This window comes from Manis pentadactyla, chromosome 1, assembly GCF_030020395.1.
Source record: "Manis pentadactyla isolate mManPen7 chromosome 1, mManPen7.hap1, whole genome shotgun sequence".
Taxonomy (NCBI): Eukaryota; Metazoa; Chordata; class Mammalia; order Pholidota; family Manidae; genus Manis; species Manis pentadactyla.
In genome coordinates this window covers 9,443,910-9,465,555 of record NC_080019.1, presented here as the reverse complement: position 1 = coordinate 9,465,555, position 21,646 = coordinate 9,443,910, and positions in this window count along the sequence as shown.

Genomic DNA, 21,646 nt, shown 5'->3' with positions numbered 1-21,646 from the left:
AAGAGGTGGACATTGATTCTCTGCGTTTGGAATGAGAGAAAAAAAGCATCTTGAGATGGGAGAACTCTGTAACCATGAAATGATTGAATACAGGTCCAAATCCCTACAGATGCCATTCTTCACTCAGGAGACCCTCGCATGTGGAGAGGCTGCCCCTTCGTCTGAGCAGTTCCTCCTGAACAAGATGAAATGCTCCGGTTGTGCTGCCAGCAGGAATAGTGAGGGCCCAAGGGCACAGAGCCCAGTGATCAACTTCAGGACATTCATTGTTTGCAGTTCAGAGGGTGGTTTCGGCACGAGCTATGTGTGGGAAGAGAGAGAGACAGAGGAGAAGAAAGATGAAACAGCATGTAAGAACAAGAGCACGAGTATGCAGGTGGAAGAATGACATCACTTATTTTGCTTTGGCCTTGGATGAAAAACACTACATCATCTGTTTCCCTCCATTTAAGATGTCAAGGCAGGAATGACAGTTTCTGCGTAGGGTGGGAAAAACAGCTTGTGTGTCTTCTCTAGAATGCAAGAGGTGAGAGAGACTGCAATCTGCCTGCCTTAACCTACGGTCTCCTTTTCCTCCTCTGTGCTAGCATCCCAGTCTTCAGCTCAGCACATTCCTGCCCAGCTGAGAGACTTCATTTTCCAGCCCTTCTTGCTGAAATCTGGCCATGTGCCTAATCTTTCACTGAAGAGATATAAGAAATACTGTGTGGGACTTGGAAAAATCTTTTTATAAGGGAGAGGATGCTCTTTTCTTCTCTCCATTCCCCCATCTTGCTGCTGCAACATAGATGTGATGACTGGAGCATTAGCAGTCACCATGGACCAGGAGGCCACCCTATGGGTGAGCTGGACAGGGATGGGTCTCTATTGGTTTTGTGGAGCTGTCATGTAAGTCCAGAAATGCCTAAACTTTAGTCTTTTACATGAAAAAGACACACAATTTTATCTTATCTAAGACTAAATTGGAGGTGGGTGGGGGAGTGTAAGGAGAAGTGTTTCTACTTCATGCAGAACCTAATCCTGATAGAGCATTTATGTTGAAGCAACATAATCCTATTTTGCTAGGAAATTTCTCAATGTACAGGAAGAGACCATGGCCAGAACAAGAAAAGTCATGTAATCAATCTCAGCTTTTCTGTCTTACAAAAACATTTTATTCACTCCAGAGGCTAGAACACTTGACTGGATGTATATTTACTGTGCATTGTTAATGTGCCCGGCAGAGGACAGACTGTGCCCAGGGAAGTCTTGTCCCTCTTGTTTCACAATCACTTAACGCACCAAGTCAGGGCATCCACACCACTTCAGAAGCCCCCTCATCCTCACTGCCCCCCAGGACTGCAAGAAGGGAAATAATCAGCTGTCACTGGCAGTGCTGGGAGGCTTAAGTGGTGTCAAGGCGGACAAGCTTTCACCTCCTCACCCTCTTCGAAGCTCTTTGCCGACCTGGCAGTAGGTGTTACTTTCCTCAATTTGTATATGTATAAACCGAAATGCACAGAGATGGACCGACTGCCCCTTAGGCCCAGCCCGTGAATACCGGGGATTCTGCTCACTAAATAAATATTGAAGGAATGAATTAAAGCTCATGCTTTGGTCTCCCCCTTGCTGAGCATAAATGTAAAAGACATACGTAAAAGGAGAGCAACTGCTAGCATAACATCCCCCTTCTAAATATCTTAGGAATAAATGCACGAGAATGGTTGTGAGGCTTCCCTGGAGGCAGACTTGGAGGAGAAGTGTTATCTGCTTTGGACTCCACGCCAACAGCTTTTTCATTCCACTGACCACCCTTCTAAGTAGCCCTTCTGCTTCTCAGGTGCCTCCTGGGGCTTGCTGTGGGCTACGCATGGCACCAGGCACGTGGGAAAGCGTAAGGCAGGTCCTGTGCCCTCAAGGATTTGCTGGCCAGAGCAAAGCCCCAACCGATGGACACTTTGGCTGTGTGACCTTAAGCCAGTCACTCACTCAGCTTCAAGTGCCTAATCTAAAACAAGAATTTTATTCAACATAGGTGCTCAGCATTATGCTAAGTGTGGAGACACAGAGAGAAAAGATGCAGTGCTTGTCCTTAGGGGCCTTTAGGGACAAACACAATATAATGGTGTGCCAATGTGTCACACACTGTCCTGTCCCTGATGTCCTTAATTTGGGGTGTGTGAAAGGACTCCAGCCTGGCTAAAAAGTAGGGGTGCAAGCATTTCTCTCCGCCCTGCCCACCCTGAAGCCCGTCCATCCTGCTGGATTTCCACTGTCTCAGGGCTTGTGCATCACCTGGGGCCACGGGGCAGTGTCCTCTCAAAAATCCTGATGCCCTTGGCACTTCACCGTGGCCTCTGTGCCACCTTCTCCTCTCCTCCTGGCCTCCCACACTTACTAGGCTGTAACAGCCAAGGCACGGGGTCAAGCACCTTCAGAGCCAGTGTCCCCTCTCCTGCACTGCTCCAGAACCATCACAGTTTGCACCCACGGCCCGTCGGTCCTCACTCCCCAAGGCCTATGTTTACTTCTTTCTTCAAATGACGGTTTCCATGACCTATAGCAACAGACACTAGGACAAAATCCAAGCCCGCAGTAACACAAAATGGAGAATCCAGACTTGAGAAACAGATGGTCTTCCTTCCCAATAAGGGAGGGAAAATGCTTTTGCTCAGGATGGAGAGGTGCCAGGAAAGACTGGCTATGATAGGTAACTTTCCACTACACTTTGAGGATGGTGAGTTCTTCTCAGAAAGTAAGCGCTATCTAACTTTTTTTGAGCATTTCCAGCACTATGTGCCAGGCCCTAAGCTAAGTACTTTATAGCTAGGCACTTTAATGCTCCCTCTGGACCACAGAGCCAGCATTAGCTGCAAGTTATAGATGAGAAAACAGAAGCCCAGGAGCCATGTAACTTACGCAAGGATAAATTGAGAGGAGTCCAGCCCTGTGACTCTAGGACCCCCACCCCTAATCTCTTCTCTAGATCAGATTTTGAGCCTTTTGTCTAGTGCTTTGACGATGCCACCAGATGCTCTTTCCTCTGCAAATGCCCTCCTACCACCCCTTAGTCTAACCAGCCCCTACTTACTCCTGGGCCCCAGATTGCACTAGTCAGCTCAGGCCGCTATAACAAAATCCTGCAGACTGCATGGATGCAACAGACATTTCTGTTCCTAGCACTGGAGGGCAGAAGTCCACAATCAAGGGGTCGGCACATTTGCTTTCTCCTGAGGCCACTGTCCTTGGTTTGCAGATGGCTGCCAGCTTGCTCTGTCCTCACTTGGCCGTCCCTCTGTTGCCTGAGCAGCCTGCACCTCCCTGTGGGTGCACATCTCCTCTTCTTAAAGGACACCAGTCAGGTTGGATTAGGGCCCAGCCTGAGGGCCTCGTTTTAACTCAATCACCTCTTTATAAGCCCTGTCTCCGAACTCAGTCACATTCTGGAAACCCACGAATTTGGAGGAAGGGGAGACACAATTCATCCAACAACACAGGTGAAATGTCATTTCCCAAGATAACTCTTCTGTAAACTCTTGAGTGAAATCAGTTCCTCCTCTTCGGTGCTCCCATGGTGCCCTATACATATTCCTGCTAGCAGTTGGAACTACTGTAATTAAGTATTTAAATGACTATCCGTTCTGTCTATTCCCCCCTGTAGATATAAATACCATCGAATCACTTCTATCTTGTCTTCTTTGTGCCCCCATTTCCCAGCACATGCCTAGCACTTGACAGATACTATCTTAGTCTGTTCGGAATGCTAAAAGAATGCTACAGACCGGGTGTCTTGGACAACAGACATTCGTTTCTCGCAATTCTGGAGGCTGGGAAGTCCAAGACCAGGGCTGTGGTTGAGGGTCTTCCTCCTGGCTTGCAGATGGCCATCTTCCTACTGTGTCCTCCCATAGTGGAGTGCAAAAAGAGAGAGAGAGAGAGAGAGAGAGGGAGGGAGGGGGGAAGCACACTGTCCTTATAAAGGTGCTAATCCTATTCATGAAGACTCCACCCTCAAGATCTCATCTAATATTCTGATTACCTCCAGATCCCATTACATCGGGGATTAGGGTTTCAATCTACGAATTTGGGAGGGATATAAACATTCAGTCCATAGCACGTATTCAATAAAGGCTTTTTAAACACAGCGTGCAATTAGGTAAAATTTTTTTAAACTGTAAAGCATGGTGAAACTTCTAGTAATCATTAGGACTTCCACAAAATGAAAGAATATTAGCGCTAAAATGAACATTGGGATTATTCCATTTCCTCTCAATAATGAGATCATGACCAGAAAAAGATCCTTAGGAAAAATGACACCCTGATCCATCACGCTTTATATGTGAAAATTAATTAAGGGAAACCTCACTGAGGTGGTGTCAGGAGGCCTGCAGGAACAGCTCTCTTGCCATCACTCTTCCTAGATCTCAGATCCTGTTGGCAGCACCACCCAGCAGGATAAAGAAGACTTCCGCCTTCGGCCTCCTCAACAGCCCAGACAGCCAATGAGAAGTGGGCACAGTTCAGCCAATGAGCAGCCACGAAACATGGGCCTCCCAGCTTCCTCCAATGGATTTTTTGCTGAAAACAGACTTTCCAAAACAACCCCTTCCTCTATAAAGAGTGGTCCTCTCCTTCATTCTCTGGAAATGACTATGGTTCTGCTGTAGCTTGAATATCCTGGACTGAAATTCTTGGCTATTTCAGAATAAACCTGGTTTTTTTGCTGGTGAGACAGGGACCACAGGTATAGTCAGAGTAGGGTGAGGGCTTCCCGAAAAAACAAAGCAACATAATCAATCCATTGTGAGATTTGCTTTGGCCTGCTGGAGGGCCCAACTTATTTTTCTAACTTTGCCGAGGGGCTGCTTTTCTTCCTCCAGCCCTAGTCAAGTGATTTGCCACCTGGGCAATTTAACAAACAAGCCTAAAACAAACAGGAAGGGTTCCATCTTGAAAATAAGATTTTAAAACCCAATTTGTTAAAAAGTAACTTTTCTTACCATACTCTCTAACAAACAGACAATAACTCATACCAGCTTGGGAGCAAACCAGGCAGCCTTGAGTGATATGCTCACAGACCAGGAAGCTGCTATCCTGGGAGGAAATCAGAGCAGTGAATTTCTTGTAAATAACCAGAATGTCTAATAAGAAATTTAATGTCTCTTCAAAGATAAACATTTTGGGACCACTTAGCAGGTGTACATCCCTGGCCCTTTGTCTCTTAACCACCTATAAATCCCCTAGACAATGCACCACCCCAGGGCTCTCTTGTCCCTTCCTGGCCTAAGCCAGGAGCTCTGTCCTCTCGCTTTATTTCTAATTAAAAGCCTCTCACTTGCTCTCCTACCTTGAGCGTTTGCAAAGTTCATTCTTCAACTCTGTGAACAAGAACCCCGGCATCACTGGTAAGATAACTGTTTTAATTTTAAGGTTAACAGTCTTTCTCTGGCTGGGTGGGGTGGGAGTAGGGGAGGGGGGAGCTGCTTAAGCTTTAATTTTTAAAAAAATCAGTTTATTTCAGCTCATGAGAACGAGTTTCTTTAATCTTCAGGATTTTTGCAAGTCAGTTGTTAAAGTTATTTAAACTTTAAATTCTATAAACTTATAATTCAATAATGGGTATTAAAAACAAAGGAAGTACTCAAATTTCATCACTTCTTAATTATTTTACTGCATTTGTTATGGACTGAGTTGTGTCCCCCTCAAAAATCTATGTTGAAGCCGTACCCCCCCAGGACCTCAGAATGTGACTGTGTTTGGAGACAAGGCCTTTAAAGAGGTGATTCAGTTAAAATGAGGCCATCAGAGACTCCAAGAATGAACTAGTGGTTACCAACAGGGAGGGGTGTGGGAGGGCGGGTGGGGAGGGAGGGAGAAGGGGACTGAGGGGTATTATGTTTAGTACACATGGTGTGGGGGATCACGGGGAGAACAGTGTATCACAGAGAGGGCACATAGTGGATCTCTGGCAACTTGCTGCACTGATGGACAGTGACTGCATTGGGGTATGGGTGGGGACTTGATAATATGGGTAAATGTAGTAACCACATTGTTTTTTCATGTGAAACCTTCATAAGAGTGTATATCAATCATACATTAATAAAAATTTAAAAAAAAATAAGGTCATTAGCGTGGACCCTACTCTAGTCTGACTAGTGTCCTTGTAAGAAGAGATTTGAGTGCAGAGAGTAACCACAGAAGCACATGGGCACAGAGAGACAGGACACCCATGTTAAGATGCAACAAGAGGAACATCATCTGACAGCCAAAGAGAGAGACAAGGAGGAATTCAACCCTGTGGACACCTTCATCTTGGACATCCAGCCTCCAGAACTGCGGGAAAATACATTTTGGTCTGTGGTATTTTACGGCAGCTCAAGCAGACCAATACAGTGTCTTACTCTTTTCTATGTATGACCTTGAGGTTATTTACTCCCGCTGTATCTGTTGGGGAGATTCTGTGCTGATGCGCTACTCAGCCTCTCTTCCCAACACCGTGCTGGGACGTCATGCTGGAAGCCGGAAAGCCGCCGTGGTGGGGATGTCTACACCACAGAAACTGGCAGACATTACAAACCAGAGCTGCTCCCTGCAGAGAGCCGCATGTAAAACATTTATGAGCACATCACTGCTTTTGAGGTACCAAGGAAAGAACAGGGGAAGAGGGGGACTGAATAGAAAGAAATGTGGAAGCCATTCTGTTTCTGTCCTTAGTCATTCACTTCAGCAGATGCTGCTAGTTTCCCATGCAATATCCATGTCTCTCTCTTCCTCGCCAGCAACACCCTGACTTTATTTAGGAAAGTATCACCCTCAACTAAAAATACTTGCCTTCCCCAACTCCCTGGTAGCTGGAAGTTGGATTCTGTGTCGCTTTCAGCCTAAATGCATTTCTAAGCGCTTTACCTGAACACTTAGTACATGAAACTGAACACCCCTGCCTTTAGGAGTAATATATAAGCCCTCAGGACACAGAAGGCACTCACAAAGAACAAAGGAACCATGTTCTGGATGTCCAAAAGTCGTCTTAGCCAGGTGTCAAAATTTCAGCTTTCAAGAACTGGAAAAACTCTAAAAACCAAAAACTTAAATGAAGGGTGAGATACAGGTTGGAATTTGCAATATTAACTTAAAGGGGAGAAATTCCTTATGTCTTTTATGCAACTGTAAAACCGAGGCAACCATACTCATGAAGTCCAAACCAAAATACAAAACCATTAATACTTAAATGAACATTATCAACCTCAATGCTAGATCATATTTTGCTAAATTAACTCACACATGTTGTGCTTAAAAATAAGAACCTGTAGCCTCAGGTCCATCTATTTATTTAAACTATTCCATAGTTCAACTTCCATAATAGTAAGATAGAGAACCTCTGTTTACAGAGAATGTTGTACAAAATGGCATCAATAATTTCAACGCTTAAGAGAATCCAACCCCATGCTTCACCAAAACTCTGCCAGCAGGCAATCTTCAATGCCAGTTTAATGAGGTGTCATTTGATCTCTGCAAAGCAGTTTTGTGCACTTGAACGTGAAGTTCACATTGCAGCTTTATTGAAATCTGCACTGAATAAGTAATCCAATTATTACTGGAATTGGTTACAGAAAATTTCTTCACGGCACATTTACTACTACACTTACAGCTAATGGACTGTTGCCAAGCTGGTCTGCTCAGGGATGGCCTCCACATGGAACATCTGATGGCTCTACCAAGACAAGGGCTGTAGTACTAAGTACTTATAAGTACTATAATTACTAAGTACTATAGTTGCTAGTACTGTAGGTACTAAGAGTATAATCTTCATAAAGTCGCTATCAGGATTGCATGAGAGAATACATGGATTCAGAGCGCCTCCCACATAGTGTGTGCTGCTCCATAAAAACTTGCTGTTGTTTTTGTTGTCACTGGCCTTCCCTTGATGTGAATTCAATTGTAAACACCAGTTCAAACACAGGCACTTCTGATGATTCAACTCTAGCAGCAGCACCTTCCTGAAGTCTTTCCTTATATATTCTCTCCTGCGTTGCAAAGAATTAACCACTTCTCCTCTGAGTCTGACTGTGCCCTGGCCAGTCCTCTGTCACTGAATATGTAAGTGTTTACTGCCTACCTACATTGGTTTCCATCAGCTAGACCATAAGTTTGTTAACCTTAAAAATCAGTTATTTTACCAGCAAAAATGGGTTTATTCGGGAATAGCACAGAATTGCAATTTGGGACTTACAAGCTATGGCAAAACCATAGGCAAATCCAACAAATGAAAGAAGGGAGCCTTATTTTATAGAGAAAAAGGAGCAAGTTGGGAAGGGTAGTTTTAAATCAAAGTCCTTTGGAGAAAAGCAAGAGTTCAGGGTGACAGTGGGCTCCTATTGGTTGAGTTGCAGGGGTGGCCAGCTTCTTGTGGGAGATGCAACGCACACCTTTCCCTGGCGGGGCAGGGCTGTAATGAATGATTCCTTGCTAGTGAAGGTCCTTCTGTGGGGCTCTGTGATTGACAGTTCTCACTGTAATGAGGTGGAGTGGAACGGCTCCCCTTCCAAACTCCAGACTTCCCTTTAATGAGGTTTCCCTTTATTAATTTTCATAATTCCTACTTTCAAAGATGAATCCTAACCTGTCTTTGTATCCCAGTGTCTGGTACAAGGCCCAGCACAGAGTTGCCCCGGGTAAATTCTGAGAGAAGAGTCGGGGGTAAGGGGAGGGGAGAGACGAGGGGAGGGGATGAGGATTCCCACACCCCCAGCCTTTCCAGGGAGATTTATATCTTGGAGGGACTCCAACCCTCATAAATAAGGCACGGACGGTGGACTAGGAACTACGTCTGGCTGGAAGGGGCCACCTGGGGTGAGCGGGCACAGCGGGAGGTGTACCCGAGCCCCGGAGCTGATTGTGTGGACTCTTCTCAAAGCATTCCGAGTTGGGGAGCTTGAAATCAGCCATGGACCCGGCGGGGGACCATTTATACCACCGAAACTTTCCCAGGACGCCACTGGCAACCAGCTTTGCTGTGACTCTGAAAGCGCTGAAATTTTATACCCAGAGTGACAGAAGGCTGTGGGACTTCCGACAAGCGACTCCAAAGTTGGGAGTCAGCATCCCAAGCTGAGGCCGGCCCTGGGTGGGTGCCAGCCCTCTGTGCACTCGGGACACACAGCCCTGCCCCCGGTCATGTCTCTGGGGGCCACACCTTCCTCACCCTCATCAGTGTCAGTGTGGAAGCATTCACGGAGAAGTTTGTCCTGTCACTGTGGATTGCTGCTTATCTGTTCAAAGTAAGCTAATGATAAAACGCATTATGTTAATGACTTAATAGTCATAAACTCAAACAACTGAGTGGACTATTTGCCTGATATTTTCATGAGAGAAAGTGCACGTGACTTTGCAGCGCGGTGCCAGTTACACTGCTATTTACATGGAGACGGGGGACAATCGGGACGTTTATCTCACTTGGTCGCTGGTCACCCTTTCCCCCAACTTTCCCCTCCCTCTTCCCAAAAGAAATGAAAAAACGTTTTCATTAGAAACTCTTATCTGTTGGTGAAAGTGGCTATTTTTAAAAAGTGACATCATAGCGTCTAGAATGCTACATTGTTCTGGTTTCAGAAAACACTCAATGGATTCTTTAGTTCGAGCTGTTTCTACATGTTAAGTGAACACTAAGTAACCTCCCCCTCTCAACTCATACCTTCTTTTATTCATTTTCAGAACTGTCATTTGACACCCAGGGAAACTTCTACAAGTTTATATTTTTTCCTACCCTTCAAACAATATATGTTTTCTAATATTGTATATGCCTATAACCATCTCCATCCTTTATAAGACTTCTAATTACCATCTTTATTAACTCCAGCTCCAAAGAATATTCCCGTTACAGAAGCATGTATCTTTGTATATTTAAGCAGTGTTCACTTGTTCTACAAAACCTGAATAAGTCCCAAACACTGAATTATTTTCCATAGGATACCCTCAGGGATAGAAAATGTGGTTTTTGGTTTTTACAAAAAGAAATAAAAAGAATAACCTCTCCACCGAAAAAAAAAAAAGACACCCACCATGTAGCAACAAATATATATTATCAGATATATATTATGTAGTATGCAAGTGGAAAATTGCCTTCAGAGGTCTGTTTTCTAGCTATATTCTTTCAAACAATGTAAAGAATATGTTTCACTTCTGCACAAACAATATTTTAGATGAGAGAAATAAATAAACTTCAAGTTGAATCTTAGCTGAGGAAGGAATGTCGGTGCCTTGAATGCGTGTGACCCAAGTGCCGTGTTTAACATGTAGGGCCTCTGGGTGTGTGAGACTCCAGTAATGCGCGTATTATAGGCATGAACGACTGATAAATTGAATCAGTGCTTGTGCCAGGATCTGGAGGGATGTCCTGGGGAACTCGCCAGCCAGGCAATTAACCTGGCCTGAAGCCTCTTCAGTGTGTGTCAGCTTTAATTCACCACCACGCTTCCTCCCCTACACCATCCTACACACACACACACACACACACAAACATGAACACACACACCCGCCACTCCCTTTCCCACTGGACCTCCAGCACCCTCACTCCACAGTTAATGTACCTTCAGCCTCTTGCTTGAGTGGATTCCCAGCTCTTGGCTTTAAGGAAACCCCAGTGATCTCCAAGTCTCTCCTAAGTACAGCCACTCATCCTGCCACCCACTGGGAACCTGGAATCCAGGGAGACGGGGGGCCCTCCTCACTAGCGCATGGGTGCTCCCTCACTCCTATGTAGAGATGCCTGCTCCTGCTACCTGTCCCCACTTGTCAACATCATCTACCTCCATCCCCTGTATTCTGCTCATCCAGACCTAGCCTGTTATCCACAGTCTTTTTCTTTCAAATCAGCTCTGCTTTTATTTGGATAACCTCACTTTATATTCAGATAAGCTGGCCAACATCTCAGCTTCTTGAAATCCTTAGCTCCGTGTCCATCACTTGCAGTCCACTTCAGACATCCACAGCCACGAAACCACCGCTGTCCAACCTCTGACATCTGGGATTCGAACATGCTCCTATTCTTCAGTGCCTCTACTGCTAATGTCTGCAGCAAAACCAATGACCCCAAATTCAGCAGCTTACAACAACAAAACCATATCGACTCACAGTTTTCAAGAGTCAGGAATCCAAGAGCAGCTTAGCTGGGTGGTTCCGGCTCTGGGTCTCGTGTGAGGTTGCAGCCATGATGGCCAGCATAGCTGAGGGCTCTGCTGGGAAGCAGGTGGTTCACTCACAGGCCAGGTCCATGCTGGTGGCTGGCAGGGGCCTCAGTTCCACCCTGTGGCCTCTCCACAGGGTTCTTGAGTGTCCTCAAGAGAGAGCAAGCAGGAAGCCACGGTGACTTTCATAACCTAGCACCTCCAGGGCTTTCTCCTGTGTATTAGAAGGGACACATTAGGTCCAGTCCATGCTCAGGGAGAGGGGAATCAGGTTTCCCCTTTTGAAGGGAGCGCCAAAGGATTTGTAGACATGTTATAAACTACCACAGTGTTCTTCCTTTGTTATTCCCGCTACACCTATTCTGTGATGCACTGGGGTTTTTAATCTCTTGAAATTTCTAATTTCTCTCTTGCAGCCCCATTCCATTTCCACCCATATTCTAAACCCCATCTGGTCCATCCGCTCATCTGGTCTCTTGCCAATGTCCTCATTCTTTTGTCCTGCCACCCTTTTATTACTCCCACCTAAAGGGGAAGAAAAGGAGAACTTTGGGTCAAAGCTCCCACGCACACGACCTCACCCACCAGTGCTGAGGGCTGCCGGAGGCTGTTACCAGCCTGAGCAGAGGGACCGCAGGGCCTCCGAGCTCAGCAGGCCCTCAGCGCGCACAGCATGCCTCTCATCCCTTCGTCTCCCATCTCGGAGGACCTTCCCATCTGGTCCCTGTCCCTGTGCCTCCCCTGCGGTCACAGTGCAGGAGGCGAAGAGGCACCTTATCTATGACCCGCCACTCGACCCCTCCATGGAGTAGAAGTCGAGACCTGTAGGAAAAACCGCCTGAACTCTGGGTGGAGAACCGCGGGCCCCTCAGAAACCTCACTGCGTCCTTCATCTCCCTTCCCTTGTCTTGGCCTCTGCATACTGACACCTCCCGCCTGCGTTGACACCTGCTCAGACCTCCTCCAGCTACAGAAAAGGCCTCCCTCTGACCCACATCCTCCTCAGGTTAGCACGCTGTTTCTTGGGACTTAAACGTTCTGAACGAGTGACAGCATGATCTACAGTCCCCCTCTCCATCCCGACTCCCTTTCATTCCAGAGGCACGTGCAGCCCATGAAAATGGACTTGGCAGAGGCCACCTCAAGGTACTGATGCTGTCTGCTCCCCTCCTCCTCTTCCTCCAGGTCCTGGCGGCGTTGACACATGTGGCCCCTGAGAAAGCCCCTCCCCAGTCTTCTGTGACTTCACATTTCCCAGTGCCTGCTGCAGGCCACTCCTTGTACAGGGCCTGTGTGTGTACTGGGGCCTCCCTAGAGTTCCCCATAGCCCTCTTTTCTTTTTAACTTGCACAACTGATTCACGTCCATGACTTTAAATACCATCTCTAAGCTAATAAACTGCAAGTCTATATTCCCAGCTCATATTGCTCTCTGCTTTTTGGTTTTAGAACTCTGCCCACTGGACATTCCATCTTGGACTTCCCAGAGGCCCTGGGCACTCAACAGGGAGGCCACGTGGTAAGTGGTTAGCAGGAAGGGCTCCACCATAAACTGCTTCTCTGGCTAACAACACCAATTATTTGCTGTGAGCCTTTCATAAATTACTTAGTTTTTCTGAACCCCAGTCTCCTGATCTGTATGTAACATGGGGGATAACAATGGCCCAACTCACAAGGTAACTAAATAAGTTAGTTCATGTAAAGTTCTTGGCATGGTGCCTGGGATATGGGCCCAGGGTTCAGAAATGTATTGTGAGGGTTAAATAGGACAACACACGCATGTCACATGGCCCACAGTAAATGCTGACTAAATGTTATTTGGTGTGGTTACATTCCAACCTGAATTTATCTGACACGTCTGCTCCGCCACCAGCATTTCCTCCTTCAGCAAATATGCCCTTTATCTCCCACTTCCCTACTCCCCACATCCAGGCAATCTTGAATTTTACCATATTACTCCCTTTCTAATCAGTCCGCCTCTCCCATCCCTGTTCCCTCCTGTCGCAGTCTCTTCCCTGGATTACTGCAAAGCATCTCTGTCTCTAGTTCCGCCCCCGGCCAATCCATTCTTCACACCGCAGCCAGGGCCATTGGTCCACGGTGTGCATCGAATCTTGTCATTTCCTGGACTGCTTTGCCTGACCCCCAGGCTAAAGTCCAATGCTCTTAATTGGATTACAAAGCCAGGTAGAGTGTGAGCTCTGCTTTACAGAGTCAACTCCCAAACCCATATTACTTTGAGTTTCTGGGCTTTCTCCAGCCCCTGTGTGTGTCCTGCACACTCTTCTCAAACCTCCTCACCTGGCCAGCCATCATCATGCATGTCCTTTATCTCTTCACTTGCCTGTCATTCCAGGAAGTTTCTCGGGCTGTGCCCAAACTAGATTAGGTGTTGCCCTCAACTGACTTTCCTAGAACCAGGGAGATGCTCCAAAGTTATGATTATCATACTGCTCTAATTGCATGTTTATTTTGTCCCCACCTTAGACCATAGAGGTCACCAAATAATGGTCAAATGTATATACGGGCAACAAATGAAAAGCTGTCCTTGATCCTGAATGTCCTGTGACACTGTTGATGACTCTCATCACAGTGTGGGTGGCCCTTTCCCAACCTCTCCCTTACAACATGCATGCTGGACGCTGGAGGGGACAGGTGGGAAACTGGGAATGCCGAGTGTAGTCCTGCCTTCCGTTGGCCAGCTATGCGATCTTGGCAGAGCCACTTAAGCATTTTGAGTATCAGTTTCCTTATCTAAAAAATGGGGACAATAATACCTTCCTCCCGGATTGCTGGGAGGCTCGGATAATATATATGAAGGAGCCATATGACCTCCAAATTGCCACGTGGTACCAGTTCCAACTCTTTCCTCTTGTAGGTTGTGGGTTTGCCCTCTTTCCTGCCTCAGGCTTTTTCTCTCTCTTTTCCCTCCTCCTCTCCTCATTTGTGTTAGGGGCACCCAAGACTTGGCTGACAGAGGTTCTCAGGGCACCAAGGGTCAGGGAGTTACCAACTTTTGAGGGCAAGGATGGAAGAGTGTGGAACTGGTTGGCCAGCATGCATAGTTGGAGCTGACAATAACTCCTTAAACAGATTTGCCTCTTCACTTCTTCGCTGGCTTCCTCAGTTTCCCCACCCTTTAGATGCTGGCAGAGTTGCATGTAGGTGGATGTAGTTGCATCCTAGTGTGGCATATTGCTTCCCATTTATAACTAAATTGCTGTATCATTCCGAGACCTCTACAGGGTTTTTCCCTTCTCTGACTTAAGGTCTCCAGCCTCTAATGGAGCACTTAAGATGAAAAAATTAGGGATTTAAGGCAAACACAACAACTTGAGAGACACAAGAAACAAGTGCTTTCAAACATTTAGATGTATCAAGTGTGTCACATAGTATTATAGCATTTACTCTTCACAAGAGCTGCAGGGGTGCATATTATATTCCTCTTTTTGTAGATGGGTGTCTTGCCAACTGGGTTTCAGCCCCGGGCAAGTTCACTATGGATTCAGTGTGACCAAAGAAATAACCATAGAATGTTCTTCATGTGAAAGGGTTATACTCAACTTTATTTCCACGGTGGCAGGTCAATCACTAAAATCTCGTTCACTCAAAGTCAGTCTGCACTCAGCAAGCTGGTCTCTGCCTCTGGGCCTCTCTGCCCGCACAGCTGCCCTCTGCACCTCTGTCCTCAGCACTGCCACCACTCCAGCCTCCTCTCTGCTCTCCTGCAGCCTTGCAGCCATGCCACCATGTCACCCAGAGCACTGGACAGAGCTCTTTATATAATCAGTAGCAATGTATTGCCCACACATGTGTAGTGAGCTAGCCAACCAGGGCCAGGGGAGAATCCTGGCTACAGAACTTTCACTTTATCCACACTCCACCCCTCCAGGATTCTCTCCCCTCAATCTATGTGCCCTCAATCCTCTGCAATGGTCCCTGTGCAAGAAAGCTGGAACATTGTGACCAAATTCCATAAAAACAACAGAGGCTACAACAATCTACAAATAACAAAAATTACAACAAATTAGAATAACCCTTAAACCTGAGGAGATCCATTGCATCCTGGCTGCATTCAAACCAGTTCTGCTCAAAGGAGTTAACCAAAAGAACCCTGGGTGGGCCTTACAATACCCACCTTCTCCAGCCTCTCCTGCAGAAAGCCTTGCAGACACACAGGCCTGTATCTCTGCCATCTGCTTCGTCCTCAGCAGCCAGAACCACCACTCTGGTCCCAGTTGCTGCCACAACTCCAGGCATCCAGTTTCTGTCTGTCTGCTCCTGCCTTTTCAGACCAACCCACATCTGGGTCCTCGTGACCTTCACGGGGCCCTTTAAATTCTTCCTTTGAGAAGCAGACGTATTCCTTTTATGCTTGAGCCTGAGGATAGAAGCAGAGCGTGGAGCGCTCCACAACCTGGGGAGGGGGCTGCACCTCTCCTGGAGGAACCCGCGGTTGCCGAGTCCTTCGGGCTCTCCACCAGCTTCCAACCAGGTGGGGTCTCCACTGCGGAGGGGCCGCTGCCTCCGGCACCAACAGGGCCTCCACCCCACCTGTTCGTCAGACGTCCGCTCCTCTGCTCCTGGGGCCGGCCGGCGGCTCCACTGCATCCTTCCCCTGCCCCGCGGCACCTGGCAGCCTGCACGCCCACACTGCTGCTCCTTGGGCTGCTCCTTCTCGGGCCGCTGCTCCTACTCGTGCTGCTTCCTCTCGGGCCACAGCGCTTCGTCGTGACGCCAGTTCAGTCAGCTTTCTCTTGGGGTGGACCCCGGTCCTCCACCCCTTCCAGTACACGTCCACAGGTGCAGCTGCTGAAACGCTCCTTCCATAGGGGCAGCCTGTTCGTTATCCTTGGTCACCAATGATCCCTGCCGACTGTCGCCAATTGTCTTGCCAATGGGTTTCAGCCCCAGACAAGTTCGCTATGGATTCAGTGTGACCAAAAAATGACAGTGTAATGTTCTTGGGGTGAAAGGGTTTATACCCAACTTTATTCCCACAGTGGCAGGTCAGTCACTAGAATCCCATCCACTCAGAGCAAGTCTGCATGCAGCAAGCTGGTCTCTGCCTCTGGGCCCCTCTGCCCGCACAGTCGGCCCACACAGCCATCCTCTGGGTCTCTGCCCTCAGTGCTGCCACCACTCCAGCCTCTGCTCTGCTCCCCTGCAGCCTTACAGCTGTGCCACAGTGTTGCCCAGAGCACTGGGTGGAGCTCTTTATATAGAGTCAATAGCAGCATATTGCCCACAGGTGTGCAGTGAGCCAGCCAACCAGGGCCAGGTGAGAATCCTGGCCACAGGAACTTTCATTTTATCCACACTGGGGTAGAGAGGGAAAAGGAAGAAGAGGAAGGGTTTTTCAGTGTGGCCCAAAGGTGAGATGGTAGTTCAGAAACCCATTCCTCCACTGCTGCATAATTCACAATGCAGCTGACCAAATGGGTGTCAAAGACGGCGACTGTAGAAGAAATACAGAAAAGGGGAGTTCCGTAGAAGACAGGGCAGCCACAGAAGCCTTCATCTGACCAAGCATGACAGCAGATTTTTTGATACATTGCTCCTCTCTGGAGTGAACCACCTTACACTTTGGCAGGAACACCCAGCAAGAGATGGAGGGTGCTTCCCCACCCGTTGAGTCTGGACTCGTCTCATGACCTGCTTTGACCAAATGAGTGAAGTGGGAGTGACTGCACCAGTTCTGAGCCTGGGCTGCCAGAAACCTGCTCTCGGAACCTCTCACAATGTGGAAAGGCCTGTGCCAGCCTGTTGGGTGATGAAAAACACATAGCCAGCTGCCCGCGTCTACCTGGCCAGTGGCCAGAATGTCCTGCAGCCAACCAAGGATGCAGAAGAGTCCAGGTGAGAGAGCCACTCATTGGGTCCAGCAGAAATTGCTAATAGGCAAATCAGGAAGTAAATAAATGGTGATTGTTTGAAACATCTAGCTTTCAATGTGGTTGTTATGTAGATACAAGTACTTTAGAGATGTTTGAGTCTTGGTTTCCTCATCTGTAAAGCTGGAATCATAATTTTTTTCCCAGAGACATGTCAAGCCACTGAGCAAATGGGAGATCAATAAATGTTGCATCAGGATACATGCAAAAAGCTGAAAACAAAAATCAGCCATCCATTCTGAGGGTATCTTTCATTTTCTATGCCTCTCATGTAAAGGAAATAGCCCTCCTGCATTCAAGCCAGACATGTCCTCAAATATTCTGCTGAGGCTGTGTGTGAACCACAGTCAGCATGCCCAATTACTAGATCTAATCAGTTCAGCAGTAGATAGATTCTGCAGGGTGGAACCATTCACCGTGCAAGCCCAAGTGAGTTTTAAGGATGACGGATTGATTTTTGCTTCCTGAACACAAATTTAAATTGATGAGACCTTAATGAATTCTTTCTCCCGTTCCTGGGGGGTTTCAGATAATGCTTTAATCACGCTGTGAACAAGAACCGTTTGCCAAGCTCTCTGATACTGAGAAGGCATTAGATTTCCCTCGCTGAAGAATCGTGCACTTGTTCCCTGAGAGCACTTTCAGGGTCTGTTGGAAGCTGTTTCCACTCTAGTTGTCCAAAACTCGCTCTTCAACTTCTCAGAAGTCAGTCAACCTACAGAGACTTATTTAGTCCCAAGTTATGTGCACCTTCCTAGATGCTTGGTGAGGAGTGAGAGAGGAGAATCATTGTCTCTCATTCATTCATTCAGCAAATATTTGAGTACCACCTCTATTCAAAGCACTGTTCAAAGGATTTGGGACACCTCATTAAACAAAACATTTAGGGAAAAAAAAAATCCCTGCCCTTCTGGGGACATTCCACTTGGGGGACACAGACAAAAAACAAAAAATGTAATGTATAAATTACGTAATATATTAAATGCCTATTTAAAACTGATCCTCATTCCATTCTACACTCCTAATCGCCATATGCCATTCCAGTTTTTTCCATAGCACTTAAAACTTTCAAATTCTTATATAATTTACCCTTTTATTAGATTTATTGTTTTTTGTCTTACTCAGGGTAGACATCTTGTCAAGCCCAGTTAATAAAATCACACAGCCCACACTGAGACTGTGGTGGTGGCAGCTGATGTAGAAAGACCGATTGTGGGTCCAAGAGATAAGGGAGGCCAAGAAAACCTGAAGAGGCACTTAATCATTCTCTAATCACCCTTGCTATGCTGGAGCCACTAGAGGCAACTGTTCACATTCCTTCCTAACTGCTGTTCAGTTGGTCTCGTTGGTAGCTTGCAATTGGTCATCACGAGAATATTTACACCATGGAAGTTGGCAAGCCTTCAAATAAAGGCTTTTTTTTTTCCCAGATAAGAGTGGTTTGTTAAATATTTCTTAGCACATCACTGAGTGGGCCCTGCTTCCAGCCACACCAATAAGCATAACACTTATAGAGGGATCGCTGTGGTAAAGCTTCAGGGCAAAGCTTTTGGGAAGGGAAGTCTCTTGAAGGAGGAGTTAGGTCACATTTGCATAATGGAGAGGAAAGAGAAGACCGAGCTGGTCAAGCAAGATGTTGACTGCATGGCCACAGCATGGAGATTTTGCTGACGTGCTGTTAATAGAAAACCTCCACCAAGCAAACACCAAACTGACACTGAATCCAGCTTCTCACAAGGTGGGATGGGATGCCTTCTAAAACTGAACTAAAATTATCTTGTCTTTCACGCCCCCACCAAAATCAGACCTAGCTCTCTGAAAGCTTTGTAAACTTTGATGAACACGGTCTACATGTATCTTTAGGAATAGAATGTGGGCTCAGCATCTGTTAGATTGGAGTTCTCTGAATTTTTCTCCATGGAAACATGAGCTGGTAAATAGAAACTGGAAAGTTGAGTGTCTGGGTTCTTTTCCATCTCTGTCACTGCTTTGCTTGGTAATATTAGGCAGTTATCTCCATGCTGAATTTCCCCACTTTAAAATTCTTAATTCACATGCTTCACCCATTGGCAGATAAAGATGAATAATATCATCTTTGGGAACTATTCCAAGCTCTTTTAAGAAAGGCATGAACAATTATATGCTTATGAGAAATGGAATCATATTACTCTTATTTCAAATATGAATATAAACATCCTTGAAAAGCTCAAAAGGGAGAAAAATCCCCATTAAACGTTCCTTGAGTCAGGGAAGCCTTTTTCTCTCCAAGTACTCCTCCAGACAATAAATTTGCAGAAGGAATTCCCACACTAGGTTGTGATTAATCTGGCCCCCAGTCGCTGGTTCAGAGCATCAGGCTGTTCCTCTGAACAGGGCCAGGGAGCTGAGTCAGCCCTGCACGGGTCTAGCAATTTGCTTTGTTTCAACCTACAGTGGTACAGAGGGGGTGGTGAGAGAAAAATCGCACTCCATGACTGATCAGCGGCCCTTTAAATTCTTGATCACAAACATCAAATGGACATTCAAGACCCAACCAACAAGGTTACTAGGCTTTTCTGATGTTATTTTTATCCTCCTCACCACAAAAGCTATTTCGCATCGTCTCCGCATCTCCCTTCACCCTCGGCTAATAACTGTCTTAAGTCAGTTTGGTCTGCTATAACAAAAATACCAGCGACTGGATGACTTAAACAATAAACACTGATTTCTCACAGTTCTGGAGGCTGAGTCCAAGATCACGGTGCTGGTACATTCTGTCTCCGGTGAAAGCCTGCTCCCCCGTTCATAGATGGCCCTTCTGGCTGTGTCCTCACATACTAGAGAGACGAAGCAAGCTGTCCTTTTTCTTCTTGTGAGGACACTAATCCCATCATGAGGCTGCAGCTCATGACCTAATCACCTCCCAAAGGCCCCACCTCCGCATACCATCACTGTGGGGGTTAAACCTCAGCTTATGACTGGGGTGGGGGTGGGAGGGACTTGAACCTTCGGTCCACAGCACTAGCCTCGCCTTACTTCCAATCTGTAATGTAGAAGTTGCCAGTCAAAACTCTCCTCGCTTTTCCACCACTAAATCCCCACACCCACCTGACCATTTATCCATTTCTTTTCACTCTTCGGGCAAAGAAAAGTCCCTTCACCTCCAAAAGAGAGAAAAACAGACGTGGCAAAATGCGAAAATGTGTTGAATTTGTGGAGCAAAATGACTGTCATGGGAGAGAGAAATTGGTGTGGCCTCAGAGTTCTCTACAGCAACCGTCAATGTCAGAAGACTGTGGTGCAGTACTTAAAAGATCTTCAGAGCGGGAAAATGTTACCCAAGGATTTTATATACAGCCAAATCATCTTTCAACTATAAAATTTATAGGTAGTTTTGAACATGAAAGAATTCTGGGAATATCCACATTAGAAGTTTGAGATTATTTCCAAAGCAACTTCCTTAGAGAAATCTTCCCAAACTATCAGAACTCAAGTAGTTACCTATTATTATTTTCTCTCCTCATGACCTGTCCTTTTTGTTTATGGAATCTACCGGATCTTATAACTCTGTACATATAGTAGCCAGCTCGGCTGTGTTTAGTTAATGCTGCAGACGTGACTAAATTCATCAGAAAGGCTGGTGGGAGTGGACCCAGGGCCAGGCCTCGGGGGAGGCCAGTGAGGCAATCACCTCGGGCCCAGAATTTACAGGGGTGGCAAACACTCAGAAATCAAGATAAATAATGTTTTAGTACATGTTACAAAATCCAAATTAATGCACAAACCCCTAATGAACAAACTATCACAATTTTAAAGGGAGACAAGATCCAAACTTGTGCTTGCATGGCCTCGCCTCACTCACCTTATGCTAATCCTCACGTTAGTTCCTGTAAATCTTTATAAACACTATGGCCTATGGGCCATAATGTGCAATCTGAAAAAAATATTAATCTCAAGTACTGAAGCTTTCGATGCCCCCTTAAAATTTGTCTCAGCCCATTCCCAGCCCTGGGGGGACCCCTCCACCACTATCCTGAGGGTCTGGTAAGGAACCCCCAGGAAATGAGTGGAGGTGCACCTGCTGGCAGACGCCTGGCTAACCTTGGAGGGGAGGGGCTGTTGTGAGCTCAGCTCAAGGTCCATCACTGAGAGTTTGCTTTGCCTGCCTCCTTTGTGGTTTAGGGACCCCTAACCACCCTACATACACTTTGTAAGTTGCATATTCATAATTACACTTCAATAAAACTGTCTATTTATAGGCTGGGTGTTCCTTAAAGGCCAGATTGTGTCTTTTATCTTTAATTCTAGAACCTGAGCTGTAGTAGATGTAACAGGGTGCTTGCGGATTCAGAACCACATGTTTTTTATATGCATGATGGGCTGCCGACCAGTGGGCTAAATGGGCTCAGCCCCACTGAAAGCCTCCCATCTGCAGGCCAGTTGGGTTGTTGTTCTTGTTCAGAGGAGGGTAAATTAGATGAATAAATCTGCAAAGCATTCAAAGACCTTTTTGGGAGGAAGCAAATAACCCCACTTCATTTCTTTTTGGGACCCCGATTCTTTTCTTTTGGAACTTGGACATTATTAGAAACTCCCTGATGAAGTTTATGCT